This window comes from Euphorbia lathyris, chromosome 1 (assembly GCF_963576675.1).
Source record: "Euphorbia lathyris chromosome 1, ddEupLath1.1, whole genome shotgun sequence".
Lineage (NCBI taxonomy): Eukaryota > Viridiplantae > Streptophyta > Magnoliopsida > Malpighiales > Euphorbiaceae > Euphorbia > Euphorbia lathyris.
In genome coordinates, this window is record NC_088910.1 from 128,235,063 (window position 1) to 128,245,777 (window position 10,715).

The window sequence follows — 10,715 nt, forward strand, 5'->3', positions numbered from 1 at the left end:
GAAATATAAAAATTTATAGCAAGAACATATGTTGTTACAAAAGATAAATTTTATTCTCTAATATGTAGTCTATATTTTGCAACAACAAAAGTATTGCAACAACAAAAGTATTGCAACAACATGTATTGTTGCCAAATATATATGTTTTGCAATAAAGGATGTCGTTGCATAAACCTTTAGTACTCGATGCACAAAAGAAAATAAATTCTTTCTGTTCTCAATTAGTCCATCCCATGTTCTTGGTGAGATAATAAGTGTAAGTTTGAAAATAGGTCTATAGACATTTATTTCAAACAATTTGGAACCCTAGGTTTGCAGTTCGACGACTTCACTAATGTCGGTCACTGTTTTTTTGTTAGATTCTTTTCCTTCCCCTTAATTTGAACCCAATTATATATCTATATTTCACATATTCCAAAGAATAAAAAGAAAGATGGAAGAAGAATTAGAGAGTACATGAGATTCTATTTTATAAAAAAAAGGTAGCATGGACTATTCTAGGAGAAAGAGAAAGATGGATTTTGAGTGTCATGAGGAAGAGGAAATGAGGCTTCTAGAAGAGATAATAGAAGCCCGAAATTTTCTAGGGGCGTATCAAATGGTTCCTGATTGGAAAACGGTTTGGAAAAATTTGTTCAAGGAGCTATGAAAATATTCGGAACTTGCAAATGTTTCTTTGAAGCATATAAAAGAATTGTTGCATAAAAGAAATATATATAGCTACGATATGAGTTGTTGCGAAATATAAAAATTTAGCAACAACATATTTTGTTATGAAATATATAGCAACACCTCATCTTGTTGTGAAATATAAAAATTTATAGCCACAACATATTTGGTTACAAAAGACTAAATTTTATTCTCTAACATTTAGTCCATATTTTGCAACAACAAAAGTATTACAACAACATGTATTGTTGCCAACTTTATATGTTTTGCAACAACGGGATGTCGTTGCATAAATCTTTAGTATTTGATGCCCATAAAAAAATAAGTGCAAGTTTGAAAATAGGCTTGTAGGTATTTATATCAAACAATTTGCACCACTAGTTTTGCAGTTCGACGTCTTCACTACTGTCGGTCACTGTTTTTTTGTGAGATTCTTTACACTAACGAAATACTAACGATTGTCTAGCTATGAAATACTAACGATTGTTATGTTGTAAACCCTTAGTTAAAACGGTTAATTTAATGGTAATAAAACCACCATGCTAATTATTATTTACATTATAACCATTGAATTAATTTATTCTTAGAATTAAATAAAAATGCAAAAAGGATAGATAAAGTAAAAATAAGACAAAAAAACAAAAGTTTATTAACAAAATTTCAGAATTACAATTAATTGCCCAAAAAGCATGAGGCCCAGTCCACAAAACCTATTCCAGCAAGCCCAAATCCATTCTAATAAGCTGGTACTCACTAATCAAGGCACAAATCCAAATCAATTCTAATTAGATTGTATTAATACCTTATTAGTCCCTAATTAATTATCCAGTTCTCTATATAAGGAAGTCACTTGATTAGAGGGAGCCAGACAAAAAAAAGAGAGGAGGGAGAGGGTCAGAAAAAGCATGTGAGATATGCCGAAAAAAAGGCAGAAAAATAAGATCAGGTAAGCCATCATTTTTTGTCATTTTTAATTTTTATTAGTTCTTTTCCTCTACTGTCTTCAAACTCAGTTGTTCATCTACTTCAACCCTTTTAAAATAGCATTTATTTCCTTCTTTTAAGTTTTTTAAAGTTAAGGTTTTTAATTCAGCATCCAGGTTTTGGAAACTGGAAACAAAAATCTTTAAGATGTAAGGGACTCCAAAAGATCTGGAAAAATAGGTTCTACCTTCCAGATCTGGAAGTCTCTAGCTTCTGAGAAAACTATTCTTTTTACTATTTCAATCTCCTTATTAACTGTATCTCGTTTTCTTTAAAAACCCTTAAAGATGCAGGAGATTCCAAAAGATGTGGGTTCTACTTTCTAGATCTGGAAATCTCAGTTTTCGAGAAAATTATCCTTTTTTATTATTTCAATCATTTTTTTATTCATCTATCTCATTTTCTTAAAAAACCTTAAAGATGCAAGGGATTTCAAAAGATCTGGAAAATAGGTTCTACTTTCATTACAAGAAATTGAATTTTTTATGGGGAAAAAATTGTGGGGGAAAAACTTTCGCCACTAAAATTTTCTATTTTATGGTGAATAAAAAATCGCCACAAATGAATAATTTTTAATGGGGAATTCGTATATTCCCTATATAAATTATTATATTAATGGGGAATATTTAAAATCGCCACAAATAATATTTTATTTTGTGGGAAAAATTTAAATTCGCCACATATGATATTATCTAATGTGGGGATCATATAATTCGCCACAAAAATAAATTATATTTTGTGGAGATTGCTTTTATCCCCACTAATAATTTTAAAACTAATGGGGAATTTCTACATAGCACCAGTGAAAGCCCAAAAAAGAAGCGATAAGTTTTGGCGCTCACTTAAAAAAAAGTACACATCCAAAACCCCTTTTATCTTAGGAATTCCACAATAGAAGCCCTAAATCTTCTTAAAACAAAATCGATTCTCCTTTCTCTCCCCTCTAAAGCTATTCTGATTTTTTTTATGTGAAACCTAGATCAGATTTTAATAGGTTAAGGGAACCCTACAAATTCTCATCAATCTGAAATCATCTGCAATCGATACAAGAGGTACGTACTCTATTTATGGCTTTGCAACTAAGATCTCTTTTGAATGGGTTTTGGGTGAATGTTTGAAATGGCTTTTGGGTAAATGTTTGAAATGAGTTTTGGATCACTTTGCAACTGAGATTTCTTTTGAATGAGTTTTGGGTGAAATATCTTTATTTCTGGCGAAATAATTCCCCATAGAATATAACTATTTTGTGGCGATAATTATATCCCCATAGAATATAGTTCATTTGTGGTGATATTAATCCCCACAAAATAAATTCTAAAGCCGTTAGAAAGTGACAATTATGGGGAAATATTATATTTCTGTGGGGATTGCAATTTTGCCACAAAAAGATTGTGTTTTGTGGTGAAACCAAAATTCTCCACAAAAAGTTTTGTGTCGAACCTGTGGCGAATTCTCATTTCGCCATAAAAACCTTCAGTGGCGAAAATATGATATTTTGTGGGGGAAAATTTCCCAACAAAATGCATGTTTTCTTGTAGTGTTTCCAGATCTGGAAACACCCAGCTTTTGAGAAAAATCATACAATTTGTTATTTCAATCTTTTTTATCATTTTCTTATGCATTGTATCTCATTTTCTTTTTCTTTCATTCATTCACTGTTCTGCTCTTTTCCTTCACACTAAAACTACATTTACAATACAACCAAAGATGAGGTTATAGTCTTCCTCAGATCCAGACCAAAAAAAAAAAGAAACTCCAGCTAAACCAAAACCAAAAAGGTAAAAAGAGTCCCCTGAAAGGAACAAAACACAGAATCATGAAAAGAAACCATCTCTATTTCACATCTATAGCAAACCCAGGGACACTTCTTTTTACCATACGAAAAACACAAAAATCGCAAATAAGCATCTCTGTTTTCCTTAATCTATAGCAAACCCATGAATTACCACAGACCTGTATTGCGGGTTCAACGAACAAGAAAAGCAATAAGTCAGTGACATTTCTACCAAACAAGAAAATACGAAAAGAAAAACACAATAAACATTATTTACCTTAGGATAAACCACATGCATGAGTAGATCTGACCTCCTAGGGACCTCGAAGGAGCCGAGCGGTGGCTGTCCACCCTCCAAAGGTGCCTAACCGCCTATAAACCCCGTAAATAGGGTAGATCGGAGTGGTTCAGTTCCTTTTCACCCGTAAAAACCGGAGAAAACGGTCATTGGAATGTCGGACTAGAGCCAAACTATTTCGAGAGGAAGAGAGAAAGACGGGGAAGATGGGAGCCGACGTGAAATCTCCATGATCGGAAGGCTTCCTCCTTTGTAGAAAAAACGGAAGAGAAGAGAGAGAGGCTAGGTTGAAGAAGGTGAACAGTAGGAGAATGGGAAAAGTCTAATGTGTTCGACTGACTACAAAGTGAGGAGGAACTAGGTTTAGTTGTGTATAGGGAGCAATTTATACTAGGATTAGTTGGTGTTGGGCCTTAAAACAAAAATCTGAAATTCATTTTTTGGGCCTAGATGGAGGAAGCCTGTCACGTCCGTGTCTAAAATTTTTAACCTTCGTTTTTCGAAATAGATTATAATATATTTATACTTTTTGTAGCGTAATTAATTATGAATTTAAGTATATTATTGAGCTTAATTTAATGCTTTTAGGTATAAATTAAAAAGTTTTAGGTAAGTTTTACAAAAACAATAAACTAAGAGGACCAAAATCAATATTCTTTCAATTACAAATTACTTCTACCAATATTCACAAATTTGTACCATTAAATTTTATTAAATTTTTATATCATGTTATTAATAAATAAATAAAAAGAAAAAGTCATTGCATGAAATTTTTTCAAGAAAAACGTGTCATGCATAGGTTATATTAATACCATGTGTTTAGATTATATGGATGCATAAAAGAAGTTATTTTTCTATTGTCAAAATATATATATATATATATATATATATATATATATATATATATATATAAAATTGTAGAAAAAGGAGAGAATGGAATGGAAATATAATTTATGGAGAAAAGGAACTTCAAAAGGGAAGTCTTCTCAAAGGGTAATTAATTCCTCATACCTCTTTTCTTTTAAGTTAATTTAAGGTTCAAGCATATTAGATTTTGCTTAATTAAGATATATTAGATTGTTTAGAGTTTTTAACGAGTTGTTTTAATTAAAAATTAAGCCTTCCAAAGTTTTTTGATTATACTCAATTAACCATGTGAAATTAATTGAGTTAAATTAGATCCTTAATTAAGATTTAAAGTATAAAGTATAAATTGAAAAAAAATATAAATTTTAGACTAGTTGTCCTTTAGATTTAAATAATGTAAAATTCACTATTAATAGACTCTTAGTAGCGTCACGAGCTTAAAGATACAATCAGTCGGAATTAACGACGTTGGTCTAAAATTTCTATCTTAGAAACTAAAATAGACTAATAAGAATACTTTGATTATTTTAAATCTTATGAATAAAATAGTTTAAGCAAAAGTTAAAGTTATGAATTTGAAGGTCTAGTGTTGATATGCCAATTAGAGTCGGTATTGATATTTGCCAAGTAGAGTCGGTATTGAGTCGAATATAAAATTAGTACAAATAAGATTCATAACAGTCAAACGAGTCTAATAGTAACAATAGTTCGAATTAACTATGTCGGTTTAGAATCTTTATTTTCGGTGACGGAAAATAGTCCGATAAACATATTTAACTTAAAACGATATTAAATTATATCGATATAATATTCGGAGAAACTTTAATTTGTCGAGTTAAAATAGAAGGACTAATATCGATAATTGCCAATTAGAATCCATAAGTTTAGTACAAGAGTTTGAATATTATTACATAAAATTAGTACCGGAAATTGAATATAAAATTAAGATATAAAATTAGCTCAAACAGACTTATGATAATATAACGAGTCTAACGATATGTTCGGCCTAAAATAGCTATTCCGATGACAGATAAAAAATAAGTTCAGTTTTAAATGATTTACGTGGTTTTGAATATATTTTATTAAATCGTTTAAGATATATTATTTAAAATATTTATATACTTTTGATTTTGATTATTTGAAGAATAATTATTTATTATCGTGATATTTTGGAATTTTGGTCGAGAAAACGAATTTGATGATCTTATACAAATTGTTTTTGGATTGAGAAAGTTACTGCGGTTGTTATTATTTTGGATGATTTTCATGAGTTGTGATAGTTTGAAAGATTAATAAAATGTTTTGTCCATCTAGGATTGCCCGGGGTAGGGTTAGTAGTTGTAAGACCATACCTAAGGGCGGTATGGCCAGAGTGCACGACTGGTAGTCCTAACGTTAGGCAATGCGAGATATGAATGAGATATCTCGGTTATTGATATGATTGATGTTATGATAAGCTACACGGGTGGAATTCGAGGATGGACACATAAAGTTTACGTTTGATTTGTTTTACGTTTGATTGAATACGAGTTGGTTTGTTAAAGTAATCTATTTGATTACGAGTTGGTTTGTTAAAGCAATCTATTTGATTACGAGTTGGTTTGTTAAAGCAGTTTGTTTGTTTATGAATTGGGTTGATAAAACGTTTATTTGTTTACGAATTGTTTTGATGAAACGTTGTTCGATTTGATTCGTTTTGATAAAACATTGTTCGATTTGATTCGTTTTGATAAATGTTGTTCGATTTGATTCGTTTTGATAAAAAAAACGATATATATATATATATATATATATATATTAAATTATATAGTAATAAAGTGAAATATACAATTAAGTTATCAGTGTGTCAATCAACGTGTCAATAAGTTAAAATGAGTTCATAAGTGAAGAGAACTACCTAAGTGAAGAGAACTACCTAAAATGGGTAGAACTACGTGGCTTTGATTCCCGGTTTAAATATTAAAAGATGTTCGGGATACGTAGGAAGCTTGATAGAATTATCAAGTCCAAGCCAAATAATTAAATAAACTTTAGGTGGTCCAAATAAATTTTTATCTATTAGAAAATCAGTTCGGTTCGCCTTCTAGACTGTTAGAAGTTGGTTATTCTATTTTCTATTCATACCCGATGCCGTTTTGGGTCGGGTGTGACAAAGCCGAATTTATACCCATCTATGATTATATTATTTTGATTTTGAACGTGCCTTCACATATTGACCGACTTAATTAGGTGAGTTTGTTTTTTTAGCTCAATTTTGATTAGGGATTTAATTTGCCTAGTTCTAATTAATGAAGTGAACTTTATAATTAATCAGGTCTTTCCTAATTTGATTTTTCTTATCTTAATGTTTACTATTTTAGGTCTCAATTTGGCCAATTTAGTTCAATTTAATGGTTTTGCATACTAATTAGCACTTCCGATAATTAAAACGGCTCGATTCGTACGTTTATGTTTTAGGGTTATGAGGGCGGCCGAGATAAAATAATTAATAAAACAAACAACGCGATTCATATGCCTATGTCATAGGGGTATAAAAAAATCGGTCAAAATAAAATTAACTAAACTAAAACGGCCTAATTCATACGCTTATGTCATAGAGGTATAAAAACGATCAAAATAAATTTAATAAAAATGAAACGGCTCACTCCATACGTCTATGTTTTAGGGGTATAATGATAACCACAATAAATTAATTAATAAACAAATGGCCTAATTCATACGTCTATGTCATAGGAGTATGAAATCGGTCAAAAATAAGATTAATCAAACCGTTCCGTTTATGCGCCTATATCAAAAAATAATAATATAATAATAGTAGATTAGACAAACATTAACACAAAAATCACATCCTTTTAGTACCAATATTTGGGCGGGGTAGGGTGATTAATCAAGTTTTTCTTCCCTACACGTAACCGGCAAACGAACCAAAAATCTCTATTTCGCAGACCCCCTTATTCATTAAAATTCAACCATTTCCGGTGTCCAATCATGCCTTAATTTTGATTGGTGGCGGCTCTAAAAAATAGTTTTAACTAGGAAAAACTATTAACCGATTTAGCTTCCGACGTTCGTGCCCGAAAAATCCGGTTGCGACAACTATAATAATAGATTTTATTGTCAACATATTTATTTACAAGTGCTGATTTTATTAGGAAAAATAAAAAGTTCATTGTCATATGCAAATCTTAGAGAGCTAAGGAATCGTTATAATTCAGAATTTCCAAATTGGTTCCATTGACATGTATGTGAGTATGAACATAATTACATTTAGTTGTGTAATACATGTTTAAATTAATATGATTATTACTAAATTACATATACGTTACTAATATGCAGGTGTATGAATTAAACGAACATGGTGTTGTTTATAAGGATCTATATCGCTTAGCTTGTGGTCTATACACACAATGCAAGCAGTACAATGGTCACATTGTGAATGACTTTTACTTTCATACTCTAAATCGCCAAATGAATCGAAAGAGTCAAAATTCTGGTATCTTATCGATGGGTGACGATAATTCTATGGATAAAGAATATTATGGGCTTTTAAGTGATGTTTGGGAGATCCAGTACTCGGGGAGTAACTATATAAACTTATTTAAATGCGAATGATTTTATATGCGCAATAAAGGGAGTGGATATACAGTTGATAATTACTTGATCACTGGTGTTAAAGCCTACGTTCAATTAAAGACAGACGAACCATTTATTTTAGGTAGTCAAGCCGAACAAGTATTTTATGTTCAAGATCTAGAAAAACCAAATTGGCTTACTATGATGAGGTATCATCCGTAAGATATTTATAAATTGCCTATACAAGAGGATATTTTTGAAATTGATGGAGATGATGAGGTTTTCTGAGATGATGAGATAGTTGTTGATGGTCATGCAACAAGACCATTGGATGATGATGATGTCATGTCAGATGCGAATGTTTTTGGATTTGAAGAAATGAATATAGAAATAGCTAATACATTACAAGAAACAAGTGTATCTAATATTAAGGATGGTGATGATGATGATAATATTGTACACAACCTAAATGACGATGACGATATTAACAAAACAAATGAATACGAAGATAATTACGATAACTAAAAGTAATATGAATTTGTACTATTTGAAGTTAAGAAAAATAGATTGATCAACTATATTAATGTAATATTGTTTATTTTGTAGGTCGTATAGGAAGATGAATCTATTTGTACTTATAAATGATTGCAAGACATTCTGTAATGTGCAGAAACAATATTCTTTTTCCTTTTTTAAATTCAGTTCATTCATTTTGGGATATTATATAACTTAACAAAGTATGTTCATATTTGATGCAATATGTTCTAAAAAAATGTTTTCATTCTATGCCTAATTAGCCGTCCAATGTGTAGCAGATTCACGTCCATGATTGTCTCTTGATATCATTACAACCTCCCTTTTTGCGATGATGGCTCAATATTCTCTTTCTTATAGAGATTTGTTTCATACATAGACATTGAAGGGTTTAGATACAAGAGAAATGTACTATTTTGTTATGATTTGAAGCTTCCTGACAGTTTTATACTTATGAGTCGAGGTAAATCCATCCACCATTTTAAATTTTCTTTTACATTTGAGAATTGCATTTTAGTGCTGGATATTTCTCTATTATCTTATCTATATATGTAAGAGCAACTCCAACATGATTTTTCTCGCTTCTTTTGCCGAGCTTTGAAGGCTCTCTATCTGTATTGTTTAATATTAAACTCTCTCTCTCTCTCTGTCTTTTCTTTCTCCGTTCTCTACAAGAACGATCCGCACTATAAAGGTTAGGGTTTTTCTTTGATTTGTACTCAGTTTTTAGGATTTATCTTGCTAATCAATTTTTTCTATATTTATGTTCAATTAATTTTGGGTTTTCCTTGTTCAATTAATTTTGGATTTTCCTTCATTTCTAAGTAACGCTCCTTCATCGTTGACGAGCTGTCGATGGGTTTTCTTCTATTTGTACACAACAATTTTCTATTGATAAAGGTTAGGGTTTTTCTTTGTTTTGTACTCAATTTTTGAGATTTATCTTGATGATCAATTTTTTCTATTTGTATGTTTAATTAATTTTGGGGTTTCCTTCGTTTCTAACTCCATGTTCAATTAATTTTTTATGATTAATTTTGATGATGCATTCATGTGACCCATTCGTGTCTTCAAGATTGAAGATTAGGTTGGTTTTTGCTAATTAATTTTGCTGGTACATTCATTTGGTCCATCTTTGTCTTCAAGATTGAAGATTAGGTTGGTTGTTTTGTCCCCCAATTATACTTTAGTAATTGTTTGCCTTCTTTATAGTTGTCCAATTCTTAATGCTCATGTCCTTGTTTATTATCACCTACTAGCATAATGATGTTGCTCCCATGTTTCAAATTGGCCAATTTATTCACTTGATATTAAGTGAAAACTTGATTATTGCCTTATTATTACCCAATATGCCTCTGTGTATTATCACCTACTAGCATAGTTTGTTGTTTTCTATTTGATCCAAATATGCAGAGTGGCTTCGTTTAAGAAATATGAGATTTCTATTGATATTGTATAAGGCTTCTATAACACATTTAACCAGGAGTATTTGCAAAGGTGGTTAAATGGATGATTTTCGATTCCATTATTAAGTATCTGTTGATTCAAGTTCTACAATGATATTTCCCTTCATTTATTGTTTTTTCTATTGATTTCCTTGTTCTTCTTGAAACACACATGTGCCGACACTTATATTTGTGCTTATTTTTTTGAATTAGAAAGCATAACTGGAAGGATTCATTTAGTTTAATTGTTTTTTCCCCTATTTTTTCTTGTTTAAAAATCCATGAGAATCATATATAGGACTCCTGCCTTTTATTAAACTAGGACTTCATCTCAACTATTGAGAATATTGAGTTTAATCACTCTTGCCATTTATATCTACTATGTAATTTCCTTTTTTTTTAATCAAAGTTGGGACGCAAAGGCAGGTCGGACATCCCAGCTAGGCTGGCACCCCCGGCACAACCAACAACCCGAATATTATTAAAAAAAAAGTGAAAAATTATAAAGGGAGAGAGGAAAAAAAAGAATGCAAGAAAGAAAGAATGAAAGAACAGTAAGTTACAGAACACG

General features: G+C 30.8%; 2 long non-coding RNA genes across 2 annotated transcripts; one reads left to right on the forward strand and one right to left on the reverse strand.

Moving 5' to 3' along the window:
- The first annotated feature begins 1,354 nt into the window (after positions 1 to 1,354).
- On the forward strand, positions 1,355 to 8,867 carry LOC136210972 (uncharacterized). The gene is made up of 3 exons (XR_010678262.1): positions 1,355 to 1,615; positions 2,638 to 2,705; positions 7,929 to 8,867. It is a non-coding gene; the product is annotated as an uncharacterized lncRNA (long non-coding RNA).
- Positions 3,271 to 4,549, reverse strand: LOC136210970 (uncharacterized). Its single transcript, XR_010678261.1, has 2 exons — positions 3,705 to 4,549; positions 3,271 to 3,606 (listed from the first exon to the last, which is right to left on the reverse strand). It is a non-coding gene; the product is annotated as an uncharacterized lncRNA (long non-coding RNA).
- Positions 8,868 to 10,715: the final 1,848 nt, after the last annotated feature.